This window comes from Lissotriton vulgaris, chromosome 1_1 (assembly GCF_964263255.1).
Source record: "Lissotriton vulgaris chromosome 1_1, aLisVul1.2, whole genome shotgun sequence".
Lineage (NCBI taxonomy): Eukaryota > Metazoa > Chordata > Amphibia > Caudata > Salamandridae > Lissotriton > Lissotriton vulgaris.
Genome location: NC_141685.1, coordinates 1,141,828,937 through 1,141,842,504, shown reverse-complemented (window position 1 = coordinate 1,141,842,504; position 13,568 = coordinate 1,141,828,937). Strand labels below are relative to the sequence as shown.

The 13,568-nt window shown below is 47.0% G+C and overlaps 1 protein-coding gene and 1 pseudogene across 2 annotated transcripts in view; both read left to right on the top strand.

Moving 5' to 3' along the window:
• Positions 1 to 13,568, top strand: part of LOC147748799 (E3 ubiquitin-protein ligase DTX3L-like) — a 719,624-nt gene that overhangs the window by 295,940 nt on the left and 410,116 nt on the right. The gene's annotated exons all lie outside the window — the stretch shown is intronic.
• Positions 2,312 to 4,919, top strand: LOC147748800 (uncharacterized; annotated as a pseudogene).

The following is a 13,568-nucleotide window of genomic DNA, read 5'->3' as shown; positions in this document are numbered from 1 at the left end:
ATCCAAGCAAGAAACAAGATAAATCTTCGGAACCGAAAACAAGAACCGTTCCAAAGATAATAGACACTGTAAAAGCTAAACCTGACGGCTCCAAACCACATAAATCGGCGCCAAAGAAAGATTTACCTGTAGAAGAGCTTTTCCAGCCTGATGTAAGGCAAAAGACTCTAAAAATTCATCCACAAACTGGACAAATATATACAGTGCCTGAAAAGAGGAAAATGGACTGTCCTAAGCCATCTCCTATTCCCTCAAAGAAGCATGTTCAGACTTCCCCCACAAGACCTCCTTCACCACAAGTAGAAATACTAGTAGATATTTCTCCTGCAAACTCACCAGCTACTACACATAGTATTATACCACAGGAGGAGGACTATGAGGATACATACTCTCAACACAGTTATCAGCAAATCGATGACAATAATGACCCAGATGTAATGGCTGGATCATCAGGTGACCCATGGGAAGATTACAATGCACCAGATGCACCAGATCTACCACAGGATGAGGCATACCCGTCTAGGCCATCTCCACCAGATGATACCATTGGATTCACACAGCTCATTCATAGAGAAGCTTCTTTCCATAGAGTAGACCTGCATATTGATCCAATGGAAGAGGATTTTCTTATGGATACACTGTTAACAGCACATAAAACCACTACCACACTGCCACTACTGAATGGAGTGGTAAGACATGCACCAGAAATATTTAAAGACCCAGTCAGGGCCAGAGTAATTAACCCCAGACTGGAGAAAAAATATAAAGCAGCTCCTTCTGATCCTGCATACATTAAAGGACAGTTGTCACTAGATTCGCTGGTAGTGTCAAACGCGAGAAAGAGAGCCAACTCACAGACAACAGGGGATGACTGTGACCCTGACAAAGAATCAAAGCTTCTAGATGCCTCAGGGAAGCGCACACTATCACAAGCTGCCAATATATGGAGGATTGCTAACACTCAAGCTCTGTTAGCAAGATACGACAGAGCTCATTATGATGAGTTAGAGTCAATCATGCAACACCTGCCAGAACAATATAAAGCTAGGGCTGCTGATTTAATACAGGAGGGCAAAGTTATAACTAATACCTCCATAAGATGCGCACTAGACACTGCAGACACAGCATCTAGAGCAGTAAATACAGGGGTACTGTTGCGTAGGCATGCATGGCTAAGAATCTCGGGATTCAAACCAGAGGTACAAGCCAGTATACTAAACCAGCCATTTGACCAACAACATCTTTTCGGTCCAAATGTAGACAGTGCTCTAGAAAAGATGAAAAAAGACACTGATACTGCAAAATCAATGGGCGCTTTACAAACACAAGCCCATAGACCTTCCTTTCGTCGCTCCTCCTATAGGGGTGCATCAAAAGGCTTCCAAGCGGACAATACCTCCTCTACTTACAAACTGACCAACCAAACCTCACCCAGTAGGGGATACTATAGAGGCGGGTATAGAGGAAATAACAATAAGGGCAGAGGCAGAGGCAACAACAATCGCAACGCCTCTACTCCCAAACAGTGACTTCCCTTCCATCCCCCCAGACCATTCAACTCCGGTCGGGGGAAGATTACAACAGTTCCTACCTGTCTGGAACTCCATCACCACAGACAGGTGGGTGAGACAAATAATTCAATCAGGATATTGCCTGGAGCTCACTTCCACTCCTCCGACAATACCACCCAGACAACGCCCTATGTCACAAGAGCACCTCTTATTACATAGGCAAGAGGTAGAATCACTACTGCAAAAAAATGCAATAGATCCGGTAGCAAAAGAACACCAAAACACAGGGGTTTACTCCCTTTATTTTCTCATACCCCAAAAGGACAGGTCTCTCAGACCAATTCTAGATCTAAGACCCCTAAACCAGTACATACATTCAGACCATTTTCATATGGTCACATTACAACAGGTGTTCGAGGCATGTGGGCTGCTAAATTCATATCTAGTGCATAGATCGCCGCCTAGTGTTGGGTCCGGATGATTGCACCTTGTTGTCCTGGAAGAGTCTTCGAAGTATCACGAGATAGGTGGCTCCTCCCCTGGACTACAGTGCACATGGGCATCGACTCCATCCCCAGATTGTTTTTTTCCGCCATTTGGTTCGGATGTGATTTCGACGTCTCCTGTTCGGAATCGATAAAACAACTTCTTCAAGGCCAAAAGGCTTTCCTTACTTCGTCGGTATTGTTCGCGTTCGGTCTCGAGTATACTCCAACTCGTCGAGTCGGATATCGGAGGAGTCGGGTGACTCTTCAGTCATCGAGGCCCTGTCGACGCAGCAAGACCCTGACGATTCTACGATGGAACGGAGTCCGTTCAAGTACTGCTCCGTGTGTGGTTCGAAGTACCCACACATCGACGTGCACCCTGTGTGCAACAAGTGCCTATCGCCGGACCACAACGAGGCCAACTGTATGGCCTGTTCAAGATTTAGATCGAAGAAGACGATCAAGCTTCGGCGCGTGGCGCGCCTCGAGGCCCAGCGATTGGCCCCGGCACCAGTGGACATCTTCGACAGCCCCGAAGCAGGCGAGCAAGAGCTTCACCTGCAAATTTCACCTGCATCGGCGGAGGTCGAGGCCGACTACGGAGAGGACCAAGACCTCGAGGAAGACGTCGAGGAGGTAGGGGACGACGAAGAACCTTTTGGGGCCATGGAAGATAGCTCGGAGGATGAGCTATGCCCCGTACAAACTATTACAAAGGCTCAGGTCACGGGATCGCCACAAGGCCTTACCCACGACCCTACACCTCGCTCCTCGGCCCCGCCTACTGGCCTGGCTACGGACACCTCTACGGAGCCGCCTTTGCATAAATCGAAACCGAAAGAGAAACCTTCGGGATCGACCAAATCAAAGATGGCCGACACACCACCGAAACCGAAGACGTCTGCTCCACCATTGACGCCGTCGTCGTCGGAGCCCTCGAAGATGAAGAAGGCTGTCGAACAGGCTAAAGTGCCTAAGGTGGTCAAGGAGCCAAGCTCGAAAAAGGTCGTCCAGCAGTCGAATAAGGTGGTCGAGTCGAAGTCAAAGTCGACCGTCGAACCGACTACAGTCAAGCCTACCGCATCTACAGGCAAACGAGCCGTCGAGGCCAAATCGGCAAAGGGCACCGAGCCAAAGTCTGGAGCCCCAACGCCAAAGGGAAAGTCTGCCGATCCGAAGCCATCGGCGTCGACGCATGGGGCCGTAGATGGTGGCGGAAGCGCAGTAGTCGAAGGTACGTCTGCGCCTCCAGCGACGAACCAGAATTCATCAACGCTCCAGTCTTCCCCTGGGGGTGGATCGAGGTCATCGGTCGGGTCGACGAAGCCGTCCACTTCTTTGACCAAGCAGGTTGCGGACTCCCTCAAACGGATTCGGGAGAAAGAGTTGACGTCGGTGCCAAAGACACCCTCGGTACCTACTCCGGTAGCACCACCGAAGAAGACCTCGGTGCCGCTCCTCTTTACTCTACCACCGAAGGTGGTGCCGAAGGCCTTTGCACCTCGGTCGGTGCCGAAGGACTCGGAAGGGGTGAAGCAAACTCAACTGAGTGGAAGTTTGGGTCGACAACCCTTATTAGAAGAGCAGTCGGAACAGTATATCGACGCCGACACGGGAAAATTAACGCTCTACAAGAGGAAGATTACATCACAGCCTTTGGAGTCGTTTGTAATCCCTCTGAAAAAGAAAAGACCAGCACCAGAGACGCCAGAACTTGTTGAGCACATTCCTCCGCAACCTGGGAGAAGCCCAACACCTTCACCCACTTGCTCAGATGGAGATCAGGGTGAACAGGATGAGGAGTATACTTTTCCAGAAACCACAGACCCTGATGAGCAACAGGACTCGTGGTTAGCCTCAGGTGGTCAGGGGGACCAACAAGCTGTCCATGACCCACAAGCATATGGCGCAAAGACTTCTCCAACCGAAGATTCTGCAGCATTCAATGCCTTAATTGAAAGGGCGGCTGCAAACCATAAGGTAGAAATGCATGGTGACCCTGTGGACGTTGACTTTTTATTTGACACTTTCTCTGCTGCCGAGAAAACTGTAAAAACACTTCCAATGCTTAAGGGTGTTCTTAAGCATGCCACAGACATTTTCAAGGAAACTACAAGGGCAAGGGTTGTTAACCCTAGAATAGAGAAAAAATACAGACCGGCACCTGGGGACCCAACTTATATACGGGGCCAGTTGCCTCTGGACTCTTTGGTGGTCTCTAATGCACGCAAAAGGGCGAACTCACAGACAACGGGTGAAGCTCCTCCCCCGGACAAAGAGTCTAAAGTGCTGGAAGCATCGGGGAAAAGGGTGGCAGCACAGGCAGCCAACATCTGGCGCATATCTAACACACAAGCTCTGTTGGCCAGATACGACAGGGCACACTATGACACCTTAGAGCAGCTTTTGCAACACCTTCCAGACGAGTTTAAGGAGGGAGCTGAGATGCTTATCCAGGAGGGCAAGCTCATCTCCAACGCTGCGATTAGATGTGTGCTCGACGTTGCGGATACGGCAGCAAGAGCAATAAACACTAGTGTAATGTTAAGGCGTCAAGCATGGCTACGCATCTCCGGGTTCAAGCCAGAGATATAGACTACTATCCTCAACCAGCCCGTTAATCCAGACAGACTATTTGGCCCTGAGGTGGACACCACACTCGAAAAAAATTAAAAAAGATACTGAGACTGCTAAATCCATGGGTGCACTTCAGTCTCAGCAATTCAGAGGGAACACTTTTCGTCGCTCAGGCAATCGGGGTGTTACCAGAGGACACTTGGCACAACAGGCGCAATTCAGTAAAAGTGGGGCGCAGTCCTCATACCCCAAACAGGGTAGAGGAGGTTACAGAGGAAACAACGCCAAGGGCAGGGGCAGAGGCAACAACAGTTCCCGTTCCTCTGCTGCCAACAAACAGTGACTTCCTGTCACTGCCCCCGACCATCCAACACCTGTCGCGGGGAGACTCCAACAGTTCCTGTGAGTCTGGAAGTCCATCACCACAGACAGGTGGGTAAGAAAACTTATCCAGTTCGGCTATTGTTTGGAGTTAACGTCCACTCCACCCAACATACCCCCAAGACAACGTCCTATGTCAGCAGAGCGCTTGCACTTATTGCAGCAAGAGGTTCTTGTGATGCTGCAAAAAGGCCCAATAGAGCTCGTGCCAGTGGAGGAACAAGGCACAGGGGTTTATTCCCTGTACTTCTTAATCCCAAAGAAGGACGGCTCACTCAGACCCATTCTGGACCTCCGCCCCCTCAACCTGTATATTCTTTCAGAACACTACCACATGTTAACACTGCAGCAGGTTCTTCCACTGTTAGACCAGGGAGACTTCCTCGCAACCTTGGACCTCAAGGATGCTTATTTTCACATACCACTCCATCCATCCCACAAAAAATACCTCAGGTTCACCATTCTAAACAGGCATTACCAGTTCAAGGTCCTACCCTTCGGAGTGACCACTGCCCCCAGAGTGTTCACAAAGTGTCTGGCAACGGTAGCGGCGCACCTCAGGAGACAGAACATACATGTCTACCCTTACCTAGACGACTGGCTCGTTCAAGCCAAGTCGGCACAGCAGTGCGCCGCATACATGTCCCGCACTATTCACCTTCTTCACAGTCTGGGGTTTTCGCTAAACTATCCAAAGTCGCACCTTCAGCCAGCCCATGTGCGGCAGTATTTGGGCGCGACGATAAATACTCTAACTGCTACAGCTCAGCCGAACCCAGCGAGGATCAACAACATCCAGTCGCTAATCCAGAGGTTCAGACCACAACACTCACTCCCAGCGAGAGTGTTTATGCAGTTGATAGGCATGATGGCCTCCTGCATCTTCATAGTCCCACACGCGAGGTTGCATATGTGTCCGCTCCAGGAATGCTTGGCACACCAGTGGACTCAGGCTCAAGGACAGTTGAAAGACCTAGTGTTGGTAACCGGTCGGGCATACAACTCTCTGCATTGGTGGACTCCACACAACCTTTGCAAGGGCCGACCGTTCCAGGAGCCTGTGCCACAAATTATCCTGACGACGGACGCATCTCTCCAGGGATGGGGAGCGCATGTCCTCCACTACACAGTGCAGGGACTATGGTCGACACAGCAGAAGAAGATGCACATCAACTACTGTTATAACGCGCTATATAAATCGAAATAAATAAATAAATAAATAAATAAATAAATACTTAGAACTGATGGCAATCTTCATGGCAATGAAGCCCTTCAAAGTACATCTGTGCAACAAGGTCGTGTTGATCCGGACGGACAAGATGACGGCAATGTACTACATCCAAAAGCAGGGAGGCACACACTCTCCACAGTTGTCTCATCTGGCTCAGAGCATGTGGAAGTGGGCCATTCAGAGGAACATCTTCCTCATGGCGGAACACCTCCCGGGCGAGGACAATCAGATGGCGGATCTGCTCAGCAGGTACAGCCACCAAATGCACGAGTGGGAGTTACATCCATCAGTACTCCACCTGTACTTCCAGCAGTGGGGTCATCCAGAGATAGACCTGTTTGCAACATGGGAGAACGCAAAATGCCCAAGCTTCGCCGCCAGGTTCCCACACCCACAGTCGCAGGGCAATGCGATATGGATGAACTGGTCAGGCAAATTTGCATACGCTTTTCCCCCAGCACCTCTCATACCGCTGGTGGCAAGAAAGCTAATGCAACACTCGATGACACTCATCCTGGTTGCTCCAACGTGGGCACGCCAACCATGGTACACCACGTTTCTAGAACTCTCCGTGGTACCGCATCAAAGGCTGCGCCTCACACCCAGGCTCTTGACGCAGAACCATGGCGACATTCAGCACCCAGATCCGCAACAGCTGAACCTGGCGATCTGGCTCCTGAGGTCTTAGAGTTTGGCTACCTTGATTTGCCCCCGGAATGCATGAACATCATCCGGGAGGCAAGAAGGCCCACTACCAGAGCTTGCTATGCAGCAAAATGGAAGCGGTTTGTCATTTACTGTACAGAACATCATATCAACCCTCTAGATGCATCCATTCCTAATATCATCTGCTATTTGTTACATCTTTACAAATGTAATCTGGCGTATGCTTCCATTCGGATACACTTATCCGCCATAGCGGCTTATCTCCAAAACAGGCAGCACCTCTCTGTTTTCAGGGTGCCTGCCATCAAAGCATTCCTAGAAGGGCTGAAACGGGTCATCCCCCCCAGGACCCCAACGGCTCCTGTGTGGAACCTCAATGTGGTCCTCACCAGATTGATGGGACCACCGTTTGAGCCTCTACACTCCTGTGAGATTCAGTTCTTGACATGGAAAGTGGCTTTTCTCATTGCCATCACGTCTCTACGACGTGTTAATGAGCTACAAGCACTCACGGTACAAGAGCCATTTATTCAAATTCATCCTAACAGGGTTGTGCTGCGCACTAACCCTAAGTTTCTTCCTAAGGTGGTGTCGCAGTTTCATGTCAATCAAACCATCGAACTACCCACATTCTTTCAGAACCCTGAAACAGTAGCAGAAAGAATGCTCCACACGCTTGATGTCAAACGAGCATTACTGTACTACATTGACAGGACCAAAAACTTTAGGAAGACACAACAGCTATTTGTTGCCTTCTCAGCCCAGCACAAAGGCAACCCCATTTCCAAGGCAAGAATAGCCAGGTGGATCGTTAAGTGTATTCAGATTTGCTACCACAAGGCTAAGCGCACTTTAACGGTCCCCCCCAGGGTCCACTCCACACGCAAGTTGGGGGCCTCCATGGCTTTCCTAGGTAATATTCCTTTGGAAGATATTTGTAGAGCAGCTACATGGATTACACCACATACGTTTACTAAACATTATTGTGTAGATGTGCATTCCAAACAGCAGGCAGCTGTAGGTCAGGCTGTTCTTAAAACTCTTTTTCAGACTTCTGCAGCTGGCACGGGCGGCCGCCGTTAATGGAGGGACTGCTATGTATTCTATGCACTAGATATGAATTTAGCAGCCCACATGCCTCGAACTGAATATGCTACTTACCAGTATGCATCTGTTCTTGGCATGTAGGGCTGCTAACATTCATATCGCCCGCCCTCCTCCCCGGCGCCCGTAGCGGCTGCAGATTATTTCTTGCATTCAATCATTAGCATGGACATCATTTACACTATTTCACTCCATCTCTGACACAATGGCTAAAAACAATCTGGGGATGGAGTCGATGCCCATGCGCACTGTAGTCCAGGGGAGGAGCCACCTATCTCGTGATACTTCGAAGACTCTTCCAGGACAACAAGGTGCAATCATCCGGACCCAACACTAGGCGGCGATCTATGCACTAGATATGAATGTTAGCAGCCCTACATGCCAAGAACAGATGCATACTGGTAAGTAGCATATTCATTTACTGTTACTAGAGAAAGGAGACTTCCTTGCCACATTAGACCTCAAGGACGTCTACTTCCACATTCCCATTCATCAGTCTGACAGAAAGTACCTAAGGTTTGTGCTACAAGGTCAGCACTACCAATTCAAGGTGCTCCCATTCGGAGTGATAACAGCAGCTCAAGTATTCACAAAGTGTCTAGCAGTAGTAGCAGCATACTTAAGAAGGGACAACATTCATGTATTCCCATATCTAGACGAATGGCTAATAAAATCCAAGTCATTCAACCAATGTGTACAGCACATGCATCAAACAGTCTGCCAGTTGCACAAGTTGGGGTTCACAGTAAATCAAAACAAGTCACATCTACAACCGTCCCTATCTCAGCAGTACCTAGGGCCCACGATAGATACCTCCAAAGCAATAGCGTACCTCAACTTAATAAGAATACAAGCTATGCAGAATCTGATCCAAAAATTCAAAGTTCAACACTCACTACAAGCTCGAGTGTTCATGCAGCTAATAGGAATGATGGCATCTTGCATTTTCATAGTGCCATACGCAAGACTACAAATGCGCCCCATACAAGAATGCTTGGCAGGTCAGTGGAATCAGGCTCAACAAGAGATAACAGATCTGGTGGTGGCAGACGACCGGACGCATCGCTCTCTGCAATGGTGGAACCACAAAAACCTTTCCAAGGTCCGGCCATTTATAGAGCCAGTTCCTCAAATAATACTGACCACAGATGCATCTCTCACGGGATGGGGAGCGCACTTACAAAGTCACACAGTACAAGGAACATGGACAATGAAACAAAGAGTACTCCACATAAATTATCAGGAGTTACTAGCAATCTTTCAAGCTCTAAAATCGTTTCAACATTACATATCAAACAAGTCTGTACTAGTCCGGAAGGACAATATGACCGCAATGTATTACATTCAAAAGCAAGGAGGAACACACTCCCTACAGCTCTCCCGGCTGGCGCAGAGCCTATGGAGGTGGGCTATTCCTCAAAACATTTTTCTGTTAGCAGAACATCTACCAGGAGTTCACCATCAATTGACAGATCTGTTAAGTCGTCAGAGACAACAGATACACGAATGGGAGCTACATCCTCAAGCTCTTCAGCCATTTTTAGGTCTTGCCTCTCAATGCGCATGCGCATTGAGCAGAGCGCGACTATAGCGACTTAAACAGACTTTACCCAACTAGTATCCCAACTGGCGATTTGGTGCTGTGCCCGTGCGCTTTTAGGTCAATGCGCAAGAGCATTGACCTAAAATGCCCGTGCACATCATCAAATCGCCATCTGTTCCCCAGCAGCACTCCTCCCACACCTTTGAAGTGAAGCTTAGCTTCACTTCAAAGGCCCCTGCTGCTTCACGCCCTCATCGCCGCTCTCCCCGCTCCGCCCCCTCCCCTGCCCGCCGTGTCGCATTTCTCCTCCCCCCCCTTCTCTGCCTTCCCTCGGTCTTGTTATTTATTATAATTTGGCACGCTGTATCTTATTGTGAGTCCCTCAGCTCTCCCACTGCGAGTGCACTGTTTATTCAATTTGGCACGTTTTTCCTTTATGTCGTTGGTAACACATTCAGTTTTTAAGTGAGAGAAAATAGGCAGTGTTGGTACACTGTTATACGGGGCGCTATTACTCGCTTCCAGGCACTCGGTATCGGACTTTTTTCCAAATGCAGGCAAAACAGACGCATACAGCAAGCGGTTCGTTCCTCTCTTACCCGGTGCCTCGCAGTCGTTTCTTTCTTCCTGTTCTCCAGGCGCTCCTCCCCCCTCCCCTTCTCTGCCTTCCCTCCGTCTTGTTATTTATTATAATTTGGCACGCTGTATCTTATTGTGAGTCCCTCAGCTCTCCCACTGCGAGTGCACTGATTATTCAATTTGGCACGTTTTTTCTTTATGTCGTTGGTAACACATTCAGTTTTTAAGTGAGAGAAAATAGGCAGTGTTGGTACACTGTTATACGGGGCGTTATTACTCGCTTCCAGGCACTCGGTATCGGACTTTTTTCCAAATGCAGGCAAAACAGACGCATACAACAAGCGGTTCGTTCCTCTCTTACCCGGTGCCTCGCAGTTGTTTCTTTCTTCCTGTTCTCCAGGCGCTCCTCCCCCCTCCCCTTCTCTGCCTTCCCTCCGTCTTGTTATTTATTATAATTTGGCACGCTGTATCTTATTGTGAGTCCCTCAGCTCTCCAACTGCGAGTGCACTTTTCTTTGAAGCGAGGGATGCATTACGTCGACTATTGGGAATTCCAAAGTAAACAAATTGATCCATTTTGATAAACTTTATTGGCATTCCAAACCACAGCCTTATTTTTTTTACCGCATGCCTTGCATCAAAGGGCACCACCTGCCTCCAGTTCTACACGCATGACTGGGTGCAGGTATCTTTAGGGTGCCCGGATAGCAACACGCCAAGGGGCCAACGTTGTCGCAGGCCTGGCCTTTCCTTTTTAGGTGGCATCATTACAAGGTTCGTTAAATCGTATGGTTTCCTTTCAACCAAGGAAAGACTACATCTCCCAGAATGCGCTGATATGTTAGATGGCATTTGCATACAGGACGCATGCTGTCAAGGTGACATAGAGGCACCCTATGGATTGTTCTTGATAAGTCTTTTTTCTCCTTTTCCGTGCCCCCATTTATTTTTTGGCTCAGTGTTTCCCATACCTTCCACATTGTGTTCAGTTTTTATTTTACTTTCTCTTTCAATAGTGTCCGCACTGTCTTCACTCTCTTGTGTACCTCTCTTTACTTCTCTCCTTTGCGCCTGTCCCTACATCCTTATTCTCACTCTCCAGTCCTCTTTTTGCCTATCTCTCACTATTCCTCTTTCTCTCTCTTCCCTTTCTCCCAGTCTCCTTTCTTTTGTTGTTCTCACTTTCTTGCATTGCTTTCTTCCCCACTGTCCAAGCTTCTTTTGCAGTCCTTCTTTCTGCTGCTTCATGTCTCTTTCTGCGTTGATGTCAAGTGCTCCCTGACAGGTGAGACACATTCAGACAATCCCGTTTTCTTTAACCCAATAGAACATGTATTTAAAGGCCTATACCTGCAACGGAAATTCACCCTCACTCTATCTATCTGTCGATCTATCTATCGCCCTTACTCTATCTATCTAGCTATTGCTGTCACTCTATCTATCTGTCTATCTATCTATCACCCTTACTCTATCTATCTATTGCCCCTCACTCTAACAATCTCTATCTATCGCACTCACTCTATCTATTGCCCTCACACTATCTATCTATCTATCTATCGCCCTCACTCTATCTATTGCCCTCACTCTATCTATCTATTGCCCTCACTCTATCTATCTATTGCCCTCACTCTGTCTATCTATTGCCCTCACTCTATCCATCTATCGCATCACCACAGCATCAATCAGCACCACTACAGAATCACTCAGGGGCACCACAACATCACTATGCGCTACCACAGCATTACTGAACGCCACAGCATCACTCGTCGCCACCACAACATCACTCAGGACCACCACAGCATCAATCTGCGCAACCATTCAACAACAACTGGTTCAAATATGTTCTCTCAATGTTACAAGCTTTATTACAAATGTCACAAAAAGATGTTATTATTTCACTTCTGTTCTTGGATTTTCGTCACAATAAAATGCACTGAACATAATCTTCACAAAAGTTTAAGCTATTGCCATTATAAATTACAATCACTTTTATTTAAGTAATAATTATTTAAAAAAGTTAAAAGCCATTGTTATTTGCAATATCAATACATCTAAGTCACATAAATACAAAACATGTTGCATTACAAATGCTATAGGTGCCACATTTGCGAAAGTTAAAACTATTGGCAGTGTAAATGACAAAGCTATTAATTTAGATATTTTAAAAAACAACACATACATTAAAAAAAAGTAATTTATAAGACCAATAACTCAAACTTTCCTAATGCGAGACCTATTGCATTTCCAATGCTTGTTTCAAATGTGGGGACAACCAGAGATAGATCTGTTTGCCATACAAAGCAACTCCAAATGCCTAAGCTTCGCCGCCAGGTACCCACACCCATTATCCAAAGGCAATGCGGTATGGATGAACAGGTCAAACATATTTGCGTATGCTTTTCCACCTCTCCCACTAATTCCATTAGTGGTACGCAAACTAAGACAACATTCTCTCACATTGATTCTAATAGCACCAACGTGGGCGAGACAGCCATGGTACACATCGCTACTTCAACTCTCTGTAGTACCACACCACAAACTAAAACTCTCCCCATATCTACTAACACAGAACCATGGAGAGATTATGCATCCTGACCCAATGCAGCTCAATCTAGCGATTTGGCTCCTGAGGTCTTAGAGTTTGGATATCTAAATTTACTCCTGATTGCATGGATGTCATTAAAGAGGCAAGACGTCCTACCACTAGAGCATGTTATGCAGCAAAGTGGAAACGATTCGTTATCTATGGTACAAATAACAACGTTAACCCTTTAGATGTTTCAATACAAAACATAATATGCTATCTCTTACATCTGTAAAGATCTAATTTAGCATGCTTTTCAATCATATTACATCTCTCTGCTATAGCGGCATATCTCCAAAACAGACAACATTTGTCATTGTTTAGGGTACCTGCAATCAAAGCGTTTATGGAAGGACTTAAAAGAATAATTCCTCCAAGAATACCACCGTCTCCAGTATGGAATTTAAATGTTGTGCTCACAAGACTTATGGGTCCACCATTTGAACCATTGCATAAGTGTGAGTTACAATTTCTTACATGGAAAGTTGCCTTTTTAGTAGCAGTTACATCACTACGAAGAGTGAGTGAGATCCAGGCATTAACAATTCAAGAACCATTTATACAACTTCATCATAATAAACTGGTTCTCAAGACAAATCCAAAGTTTCTGCCAAAAGTCATTTAACCATTCCATCTCAACCAATCCATTGAGTTGCCAGTATTTTTTCCACAACCACAAACGGTTGCAGAAAGAGCTCTTCACACACTAGACGTAAAAAGAGCAGTTCTATACTACATAGATAGGACAAAACCTTTTCGTAAAACTAAACAAATGTTTGTGTCCTTTTCACCTCCACATAAAGGCAATCCAATTTCAAAATCAGGCATTGCCAGGTAGATTGTTACGTGTATTCAGATTTGCTACCAAAAAGCAAAACAAACTTTAACCATTCCTCCTAGGGCT